Genomic DNA, 9728 nt, shown 5'->3' with positions numbered 1-9728 from the left:
TATTTTTTTTCTACCTCACATTTTCACTAAACTACATTTTTGAGAGCCTATTAATATGTGTTCTAAGATAAATACACCATAAAAAGAAAATTATTTTGGGACCAGAGAGATAGCATGGAGGTAAGGCATTTATTTGCCTTGCATGCAGAAGGACAGTGGTTCGAATCCCGGGATCCCATATGGTCCCCTGAACCCGCCAGGAGCGATTTCTGAGCATAGAGCCAGGAGTAACCCTTTGAGCACTGCTGGGTGTGACCCTCCCAAAAAAAATCCTCCCCCAAAAAAGAAAATTATTATTCCTATTTAAAATATAGTCTCTTTTGTCATTATGCCTTCACTCTTCATACCAATTTATTCCTTATAAACTCATAGTTAAAAAAAAATAACTACTCATAGTTAAGGAATCAGCATAAGATTGATAGCATAGATGAGTATCTTCATGATAATACTGCTAGCAAGAAACTTTTAGTTTGTATCAATTGGCTATATTACTGATTCTCATATCTTATTTATTTATTTATGTTGATCAAAGTGGATTACAAATCTTTCACAGTAATATTTTAGGTACATAGAAATATTGAATCAGAGGTGTTCCCACCACCAATACTGTCCTCCCTCCACCCCTGTTCCCAGCATATACTCCATACCCCGCTCTTTTACCTCCCAGGCTGCTAGTACAGGTGGTCTGCTCTGTGTCTAGAAGTTGTAAATTGGGTGTTAATTTTGTTGTCCTTGGCTTTGCATTTGGTGCTTAAATTTTACTTAATGTTTATCTGACTGTTCGGTCTCATTACCCTCCATTATTTTCCCCTCCATTAATGGGTGAAACAAGATGTTTCAAGTTGTGTTGGAGAAAATAATAATAATAATAATAATAATAATAATAAAATGGGGCAAATGATTCTTATATCTTAATAGAAGAAAATTTCCTTGACCAGGATTGAAAATGTAGATAAAGACATTATTTGAAAAGCAAAGATTTAATATCTTTACATAATGAGATGAATATTTTAATCCATTTGAGTTTCTATAATAAAATACTTCTATAATAAAATTGTATAGCAAAAAGGCAGCAGAATTTATTTTCTCAACTTCCAAGGATATGGATACAAAGGTCATGATATCATGTATTAAATATCTGATAAAAACAAGCAAACAAACAAAACACTTTTTTGATCATCCATTTGCTATAGGCTTACATGGTAGAAACAGCAATAAAGTTCTCCTGGGACTTTTTTTTTCTTTAAATAAGGGCATTAATCACATACTTGAAAGATCCACTAAAACCACCTCTAGACTAAGGAAGATCAATTTATAAATTTTAATTTGGGGAACACATTTAAGTGCAAAGGTTTATCAATGCAAATTTAAAAAATCTCAGAAGCCTGAACAATCAACACATTACCAATAGGTCCTTCTTAGATATATCTTTGTTCCTTTATTTATAAGATAATAATTTGTGTTGCATCATGTTCAAGGATTTTTATCAACATCTTTTGTCTCTTTGTTAGCAAAACAAGGGATATTACGAATCTCATGACACTTTTTTTTGAACAAGAAAATTGACACTTAGATTTGGCGTATTTAATCAGTTTGTACTTCAATGCTTAAAAGAATGGTGTTAATCTCTCTTTTCTTGTCACTGCATGCTATATCAGGAACAGCCAAATTGCTTGTATAAAGTTCAAACTAAATATAAAATCATTTTGTTCAGAGCATGTCTTTACTCAACGGTTGGATGGCATTTTCTAAATGAGCCCTCTAAACAGTACTAGAAAAAAATCTCTCTAAAAGGTCATTTCCTACCACTTGAAAGGTCATTTTTATCTTGAGATTTCTTTTTCTCTGTCTTACTCATGATGGCATTATTTGTAGGCTGTAAGACTCTTTAACTGCCACCTTAAAAAATGGGTATAATATGATAGATTTTCTGACAAATACATTTGTTCATTACTAATGTGTGGCTATTAATGTATAGTCATTTTATGTTGAAGGCATTCTAAGAAAAAAAAAAGCATTTGAACAAATAATATTAACTTGTTTTAAGAGCATTTTGCTGCTCCAGAAGGAGGACAACAGCTGTCAAAAAGTCTTTCATTCTAAGTAAGAATGTTAAAGCGATGAGACAGCAAACCAACCAAAATGACAGTGAAAATTCAAAGCAGTTGCTCTTAATTCCAGATATACATTAATATCACCTGGGACACTTTCTTTTTAAAATATCAACACTTGAGTCCCATATGTAGATATTCTGATTTCATTGGCCTGAGGTCAAGTCTGGATAGGAATCCTTTGTTTTTCTTTCTTAATTCCTGTAACTGATTTTAGAATGTTATTAAATTTGCAACTAACTTTCTAGACTAGAAAAATATTCTCTGGATCAATGATATCTTTAGGAATTTTGAAAGCAATGATTATAGTCTCTTAAAATAGATAAAAATCAAGCAGGTTTATAGACAGCCTCTCTTATCTATTGATGCATATAACACAAATCACCCATTAAGAATTTCTATTTTCAAGGGAAAATAAAAATGTAAGAAATACTATTGCAGTCTGGATCCAATCATACTTATTATGACTCGATGGATTAGCAAGGGAAACTTAATATAAGCAATTAGTAAAATAAAAAAAAAATAACTGAAGCATTAACTGAAACTCTATCTGACATTTTAAAACTGAGGAAAAACACATAAGGCAGGCCAAACATAGAAAGGGTGTTCTGGGAGAGAGACTACATTGGATAAAGTAGAGTGAAACTCATTGAATGGTAGAACAATTTGTTTGCCAGGCCACTGCTAGTAATCAGTAATGAGTCAAATAAGAAAAAAAAAATCTAGGGCCTGAGAGGTGGTGCAAGGGGTAAGGCATTTACCTTGCCCGCACTAGCCTAGGACAGACTGCAGTTCGATCCCCAGCATCCCATATGGTCCCCCAAGCCAGGAGCGATTTCTGAGCGCATAGCCAGGAGTAAACCCCTGAGCATCACTGGGTGTAATCCAAAAACCAAAAAGAAAAAAAAAATCTTACAGAAATTTGGTGAACAGATAATTATTATCCATGTAAAGTGAGAATAGCTAACTACACAGGCAAAAAACATAGAGTGAAGGGTGTTCATGTAAGATGGCTGAGAGAAAGTAATTACCCAAAATACATTGGGGGTGACCATTGAATTATGCTACATATTCCAAGCAATTGGCTATCATCGCAAATTTCCTCACAGCTCTCCCTTCAACTCAATTTATGAAACCAAGTTACTGTACAAAAAAAATGTTCTTGAATGTCCCTCCTTGCAATATCTCCTAAGATAATTTGATATTCTCTTAGCCTTTAAAAACTATAGGTAGAAAAAAATTAGTCCTTTAAAATGAAGAGGACATTATTGTTCCCCTTACCTTACTAAATAACACACAACTTGCTTCTTAAATATAGATATCTCATTTCATGCAGGGTTCTCAAACGGCCATCCGTACAACATTTTGTGGCCCTACCCTAGAGGAATCTTTTTTTTTGTTTTGTTTTGTTTAAGTTGTTTGGGTCACACCCCCTAATGTTCAAGGCTTACTACTGACTTTGCACTCAAGGATCACCCCGACTTTGCCTCCTGCAGCCCTCAGATAAATTGAAAAAACTAAAAACTTAGTTTTTATCTAAGAAAAAGTATGACTATAAGGGTCTTTTTCTCTGATACATAAATACCACAATCTTGACATTTAAATAGTTAAAGGAACATCTTTCTCATGAAAATGTGCTATTCTGCAAAGTAACCATCAAGATAGTATTGGCATTGCTAGTCTCTAGGGTATAGTAGAACCCTAATGTTGATAAACAAACATTAGCAATATTAATTACATGAATAGCCTTTCTCCTAACTTCTCTTTAATTTGTGTTATTTTTCCATGAAATCACTTTAATATTTATAAACAGTCTACTTACTTTATTTAATCAGATATGAATTTAGTGCCTTTCTTTTTGCAATGGTTTCAAATAAAATTTTTGCCTGTTTAATCTATCATGAGCAAATATTTTCATTACCAAAATTATACTGAGTAAATTAAACTTCAGAGATAGAAAACTTATTTCTATTAAAACCCATGTGAATTACAAATCTCTCACAGTTATATTTCTAGTACATAGTGACAGTAAATTAGGGCAATTCCCCACCACCAGTGTTGACCTCCCTTCGCCCCTGTTCCCAGCATGCATCCCATACTTCCCCCCCTTTGCCCTCTGCACTGCAAGACTTTTAAGGTATTTATGTGAAATCAATACTTTAAAGAATATTTTTATAAACATTGCTATTGGTATTGCAATTTATGTATAGCATTTAAAGAAATATTTGCAGAGATCCTTACATTCCATTGTCATTTTATATAGTAGTGATTACAATGAACAGCATGTCTTACTCATAATATTTTCCTGTGTTTAGAGGTCACATCAAGCAGTTCTCAGAGCTTATTCCTGGCTCTGTGCTCAGAGATCATTCTTGGATGGGTTTGAGGGACATTATAGGGTTTCAGGGATTGAAACTGAGCAAGAGTTTTGATAACTAGACTATATGCAAGTAGGCATGTCATGTAAATTGAATGGACCCAATTTAAAATTTGAAATAGACATGTTTCCAGAATTTGGCAATAGAAATGTTTCCAGAATTTGCAATAGCAGGTTTTTTTATATGTGACTTGCCTGTCATTACATACAAACTCCTTTCTAAATTCAATGGCAGATCTATACCTGATTAATGAGTAATTCCAAACAATCATACTGTTTCACTCACAGAGCAAATCGAAAGTAACTTTGAGTGTACAATGAGTAGAGTATTTGCCTTTTATATGACCAATCTAATTTAATTCCTGCTACCCAAGGGTTCCTCAAACCCATGTGGTCCCTCTAAGTCAGTTACAAGTGAGTTTAGAGCATAAAATCAGGAGTAGGCCCTGAATGTTGCTAGGTGTGGCCTAAGAAATAAGTGTCTAAAAAAAAAAACTAAGAAATAAGTAGTTCAAATTGCTTTAAATAAAAAAATATATGTGTGCCCTCTCTCACATCTCTCTCACATTCTCTCTCTCTCTCTCTCACTCTCTCTCTCTCTCTTGTTTTTGGGTCACATCAGGTGGTGCTCAGAAGTTACTCATGGCTCTGCACTCAGGAAGTTGCTCCTGGCAGGCTCGGGGGACCATATGGGATGCCTGGATTTGAACTAGGGTCCATTCTATGTTGGCCAATTGCAAGGCAAACGCCTTACTGCTGTGCTATCGCTTCAGCCCCTATGTGTCCTCTCTTATTGCTAGGAACATTTGGCAGATTCTTATCCTAATATAATTAATATACAAAATTTTAACTCTTTTAATAAATTTATTCTGGTCACACCCAAAGCACTCAGGAATTACTCCTAGCTCTGTGCATTGAAATCTCTCCTAGCAGGCTCTGGGGACCATATGGGATGCCAATAATCAAATTTGGTCCATTCCATGTTGGCCACATGCAAGGCAAATGCTCTACTGCTGTGTAGTCAAACTTGATATGAATATTAAGTAATCCTAGCAGAATAATCATAACATAGTATTCCTACAAGCAGGTATTTAAAGGAATTTTAAATAAATATAATATACAATTGGATGACTAGAATATTGATTTTTTTTGTATTTTGTTTTATTTATATCTATTTAGGTTTTGGACCATACCTACTAATTCTCAGTGCTTACTCCTGATTCTCACTCAAGAATCATTTCTGTCAGGACTAAGGGGACCATATGTGGTACTGGTAACAACTTTTACCTTTTGCCTCACTGGGTACAAGTTTTATTGAAGAAATATTTTTTATTTTTATTGTGACTGAAGTTTATTACGCAAAATTATTTACGGTATATAGTGACAATGAATGAAGGGCATTCCCACCACCAATGTTGTCTTCCCTCCATTTCTGTTCCCAGCATGTCTCCCATATCTCAACTCTTTTATCACCCCAGAATACTAGTGTAACTGGTCTCCACTTTACAGCTTGTTGTAGGTTGGGTATCTATTCTGTTTGGTGTTCCAATCTGGTCATTTTTTTTTACACTACATGTTCATATGACTGGTCCTGGAATCATTCTTTTCCCTCCTCAATTTGTGAGGCTGAATGATTCCAGTTAGGCTATTCTGTTGGAGATAAAAAGGTTAAGGAAAAGAGAAGAAAAAATTTGGTGTCAACTACTAAAAAAAAAAAAAAAAAGAAAGAAAGAAAAAGAAAAAAATCACCGAATAATATCTACAAGAGTGAAAAAGAAAGAAAAAGTGGAAGAAAAAAAGAGAAGGAAAATAATATCAACAAACAAACAAAACAAAACAAAACCAGAAAAAGTTCTGGAGTGACAGGCTTTGGTGTTACCCCTCTGAAATCAGTGTCTGTGTGAACGTTACTTTCTATACAGTTGTCCTCTCTGCCGAGTCTTATACTGAAACAATTCATCTATACAATGTATATTGCCCCACTTATATATTGCCCTTCCATACCCAGAGACCCTCTACTCCCCCATATCCCAACCCAGAATTGAAGAAATATTTTAAAAGACACTGAGTATCTTTTATATGCAATTGTTTCCAGTTGAAGCAATTTCGTATCATTTAGAAAGAAATGATTTTAGAAAAACCTATTTTGCTTAACTAAATTCCATCTTTTTTTTTTCCCCTTGGTTTTTGGGTCACATCTGGTGACACCCATGGATTACTCCTGGCTTTGCACTCTGAAATCGGTCATTGTCTAGGACCATATAGAATGCCAGGAATGGAACTCAGGTCTGCCCTGGGTCAGCCCCGTGCAAGGCAAACGCTCTACTGCTGTGCTATCGCTCTGGCACCTAGATTATATCTTTTATCTATCTCAACTCAGCCCTGATCACACCTGATCTCAACTCAACAATCCCTATAAGCAGAAAGCATCTCACTTTAACATCAGTATTACTTAGAAAAGTTGTGAACTACTTTGAAATGCACAAAACTATTACTGCATATCATATGGACAGTTCGCTCTTTCTAAGGTTATCAGATTATGGTTAATGCTAACTGCGATAAAAATAAAATTGGAGTTGCAGTTGTATGCAGAAAATCAGTGAAAGTATCTCACACAACCATATCAATGAGAATTAAGTAGTATTGATAGTTGCTGCTGGGGAATGTGGCAATTTAAAAAAAACATGAGAATTGTGATTTAAAGCCCCACCACACACAAACACACACACACACACACACACACACACACAAACGCACGCACGCACACAGACCACTACCACCATCATTGTAACCAATGCTGATGAAGTCAGACCCAAATATGTAGAAGTCATTGATGAGGTTGGAATTGCTGGTAAGGTCAGATCCCCTGCTAGTAGGGTACTCATAAAGAAGCATCCACCAATCACTTTGAGGGACTAACTAAATTTATTGTGGGTGGGAAACGGATATTAATATTAAGGGAAAGTAGGGTGTGAATTCTGTGTCAGCCGATCAAGTAGGATGTGAAAGGGGATTAAAACAGGGTGTGGTCTTCTGCATTTAGAGAAGATAGGTTAAAGGGATTAGAGCTAGCATGGTGTGTGATCTGGGTTTTAAAACAGTGTGTTTAGCTACACACCACTAACACACACATATGCACACACACAAAGTTTCACAATTCTTTTAAATCATTCCCATGTCCAACATGGGAATATCATATATCATATCGAATATCATATTATATATCACAGAATATCGTGTATAGATTTTTGTTTTGTTTATAATATCTAATGTCAGGATTTAAAAATTTTTTTAAGAGTTTGAATACTTCTCTGGAATGCCAATATTAAATAAAAGCCAGAAGCCATGACTTTTCACAATAGTAAATAGCAGAAAGCTTGCAGGTAGGGCCGTTGACATTTTGAACTAGCACAATGAGCAGGTCAAATGTGGTCCAGGTAAACAGTGACACTGAAGATATTGAGAAGCCAAAGGTCCTGTGGGAAGACCATAGGTTAGACAGCATTGCTTCCTGGAGATCTGCTCCATGTACTTAAACCATTTTAAGCACATGCCTAAAATCCCAAGCAGCTATCTGCCTCTTGTCCTCCCAGTTTCCTGTTTACTGCAGCCGGAGTCACTGAACAATTTCTCTTAACTGGATAGTGTTCTGTATTTTTCTGGAGCTTTTTAGGCAGTGGGTAATGGGTGTATCCATACTCAACATCAACAAAAATATCAAGAAAATATTTATTTTTTTTTCTACTAAAAGTTGTATAGCTCAAGCATTGAGTTTCATTCTTGAGCATTTTTTGATAAGCCATACAGTTGTGGCTTATTATTCTCCATAGGCTTAATGCACATTGGAGTTTGTTTGTTTGTTTTCTAGCTTTTCATTCTGCTTCCTTTTTCTTTTGTTCCAGTAGGAGGTCTACAAAAGTGTTCAGTCAATGATTTCAAAATTTTAGAGCTATTGCCTGGGAGTTATCAAGTCAATTAATGTTCTTTTCCTTTGCCTCAAAATGAATTGTTTCTGGTGGCATTAAGTCACCATTCTCTTTCTGTGCTGAAGCTGTGGAAGAGGGTTTTCCAGACACATCTGCAAGTTTCTCCAGCTTTTGAGCTATGGGGTCTGGCTTGAGATTGAACTGGCAAGGAAGACCAAGAAGGAGGAAAGAGTGCTGGGGATTGGTTGATGGCCACACAATGAAGGTTAAGGTATTATAATCTATCTATCTGAAAAGATATGAGTCAGTTCCTTCATTTCGACTCGTAAGTCCCAAAATGTATATCCTTCTCATATGCAGAATATATTCATAATATTTCATAGTATACAAAGATTAATGACATCCAATAATGTCTCATCTAAATTTTCTTGGGTATGTAATAGAAACCAGTTTTGCTGAGATTCCAGATGAAACATATCCAGACATAAAAAATATTTTCCAGCTGTTTAGGACACCATGGTTCACCAATGGTCATTTCAAGATAACTGGGCAGGGAGTCTAGTGACAATGATACTTAGGTCCAGTCATGTAAGGAGTGTACAGGTTATGCTGGCAATGATGGTGGGGAGTGGTGTGTGTGTGTGTGTGTGTGTGTGTGTGTGTGTGTGTGTGTGTGTGTGTGTGTGTGATCTTGCTTCAGGGAATTAATTACAATCCTTGCAAAATATATTACTCAAAATATTATCTCTGATCCTTCAGTTATCTCTATAGCTATCATAATTTGTTGTTGTTTGTTTATTTGGGTGTCACATCTGGTGCCACTCAGGGATTGCTCCCCTGCTCTGAGCCCAGAAATTACTGCTTGCAAGCATGGAGGACTGTGTCAGATATTGAGTATTCAATGTGTGCAAAGGATTTACCACCGCATGCAAAGCAAACATTCTACCCACTATGCTATTGCTCTGGTCACCACTACCAGATATTTTTCAAATAAATTTGAACACAAATCTGTATCCTTCCATAAAACTAAATCAAACTAAATCACAAATTAACTAAAATTTGATTACAGGAGCCAGAGCAGTGCCGCAAACTGGTAAGGCGTCTGACTTGCCTGTGCTAACCAAGAACGGATCATGGTTCGATCCCTGGTATCCCATATGGTTCCCCAAGCCAGGAGCGATTTCTGAGCTCATAGCCTGAGCGTCACTGAATATGGCCCAAAAACAAAACAAAAGAAAACTAGAAACTTTGAACTATACTAATCTATAGCTAATTATATTTTTCTTTGAATGATATTGTTAGAAGAATCAAAAA

Source organism: Suncus etruscus, chromosome 10 (assembly GCF_024139225.1).
Source record: "Suncus etruscus isolate mSunEtr1 chromosome 10, mSunEtr1.pri.cur, whole genome shotgun sequence".
NCBI classification, from domain to species: domain Eukaryota; kingdom Metazoa; phylum Chordata; class Mammalia; order Eulipotyphla; family Soricidae; genus Suncus; species Suncus etruscus.
Note: the sequence above shows the minus strand (reverse complement) of the source record.